Source organism: Solanum tuberosum, unplaced genomic scaffold (assembly GCF_000226075.1).
Source record: "Solanum tuberosum cultivar DM 1-3 516 R44 unplaced genomic scaffold, SolTub_3.0 scf00176, whole genome shotgun sequence".
In the NCBI taxonomy this organism is placed as follows: domain Eukaryota; kingdom Viridiplantae; phylum Streptophyta; class Magnoliopsida; order Solanales; family Solanaceae; genus Solanum; species Solanum tuberosum.
Window position 1 is genome coordinate 557143 of NW_006239100.1, and position 2098 is coordinate 559240.

Here is a 2098-nt window from a genome sequence, read left to right on the forward strand (position 1 = left end):
ATAACATTCCAATTTATTACATGGATTTATCTTTGTTGAGTAAAGTCTTACGCTGAGTAGTAAACCAGGCCAAGGGTTCACTTGGGGCCATCAATGGTTCTCGAGTGCCAGTCCCGTCCAGGGTGTAGACTCGGGGAGTGACAACTACAATTAGAGAGTTGTGCGTGGTAGTATCAAATTTGATTTACAATATAATCTCAAAAAATAGTCTTAATTTTTTTTTCCATTTACAATTCTTTCTTTTTGTTTCTTATATTTTCACACTAAAATGAAATAAGAATAATGATAAGCAAATAGATTTTTAGGAGAGATATTCAAAATTCAAATTTCAAAATATTCCTTGAATCAAAGAAGTGAAAAAAAATAATTCATGTGTAAGAAGAATAAAAAATACCCGTGAACTAAAAAAAAACATGAACTTCACTAGACGGATCTAACATACCTATACATAGATTTTTTTAAATAAAAAATAAATTAAAATTTTATATAGGAAAATAAAAACGAAATTGAATTAAATTAATCCCTAAAGGAATAAGAAAACACGGGAGAAGAATAGTGTAGAAGGGAAAAATAGGAAACGAACCTTTAAATCAAATTAAAATAGAAATTTGGTAAGGGAAATATAGATGTAATCGTTTTTTTTTTAGGATTTTCATTTTGGTATAGGAAAGGGAATAGGATAACATATATCATCTATAAATTACTCTCTAATGTATTGTTATAATATACTACAAACATACTGCACATTCAATTCTTAATTTCCAATGGCGGAATTATTGTGGAAGAGAGGCACAATTCTTGGTCAAGGTGGATTCGGTATTGTCTCATTAGCTTCTACCTCTAACGCACTATTTCATGGTGTTACCCTTCCATCTCTCATCGCTGTCAAATCTTGCAACTACAGTGATTCTGAATAGTTGAAAGAAGAAGACGAAATCCTCCGAATGTTCAAACATTCACCTTTCATTGTTCACAGTTTCGGAGCTAATGTCTCTTTTGAAGATAACGTCAATCTTTACAACTTATTGCTCGTTTATGCTTCAGGAGGAAGCCTTGCTGATCGTCTTCAAAACTGCAATTCACTGTCGGTGTTTGAAGTTAAGAAACACACGAAGAATGTTCTTTTAGGGCTCAACTGTATACACAATAAAGGAATCATTCACTGTGACATCAAACTTGGAAATATTCTCCTTGTACGGCGGGATAAAACTGCCAAGATTGCTTATTTCGGGCTCTTTGTGACCGTGGAACAGGGCATGGACCACATAAAGGTATATGGCACCTGAATCTGTGATTAACACTGAGTATAGCCCACAAGTTGATATTTGGGCTCTTGGCTGCACTATCTATGAGCTGATTACAGGGACACACTGTGGGAAGACGCAGATGGTGACGATGTGTTGGACTAAATCGAGTTTGAGGAACCAAAGTTTTAGAACTTGAAGCTGTCAAATGATGCTCAAAATTTTCTGGAAAAAGGTCTTTTGAGGAATCCCAACACGCGTTGGACTGTAGACATGCTCTTGAACCACACTTTTATGCAGAGTTCATCCAAAGTAGCCAACACAACAAAGACAAGGAAGAAGAAAATTGATTCAATGTACCTTCTACACAAACCAATCCAGAAGATAACATTCAAGATCAGCCATCATAAATTGTCGAGGCAATTGCTGGATCCAAAACCTCTTGTACACAAACAAATCCAGAAGATAACATTCAAGATCGACAATCATAAATTTGTGAGGCAATTCCCAGATCTGAAGGAAATAGCGAATGAAACTTGTGGAAGGGTACTGGGTACTGACAATAGATAGATACATAATAAAAATTGATTTGTATATTACTATATAAGAAGAGGGAATAAGTATTCACCACAAGTGAACTTGTGTTCCAATAAGAATCACTATTAATATCCAATATATTTATATGTGGGCCCCACCACCTTCTACTTAAATACTACATGTTATATATTAATTACTATACTTTAAATGACTTAAATACTCCATATTATATATTACAATAATTAACAATTATTTGACACTTTAAATTCTATCAATGCCATATAAATTAAGATAAAAAAGGTAACATATAATATTTA

The 2098-nt window shown here is 33.5% G+C and overlaps 1 pseudogene; it reads left to right on the top strand.

The window, feature by feature from the left end:
- Positions 1 to 764: 764 nt before the first annotated feature.
- Positions 765 to 1814, top strand: LOC102589568 (mitogen-activated protein kinase kinase kinase ANP1-like; annotated as a pseudogene).
- The last annotated feature ends 284 nt before the right edge of the window (positions 1815 to 2098 follow it).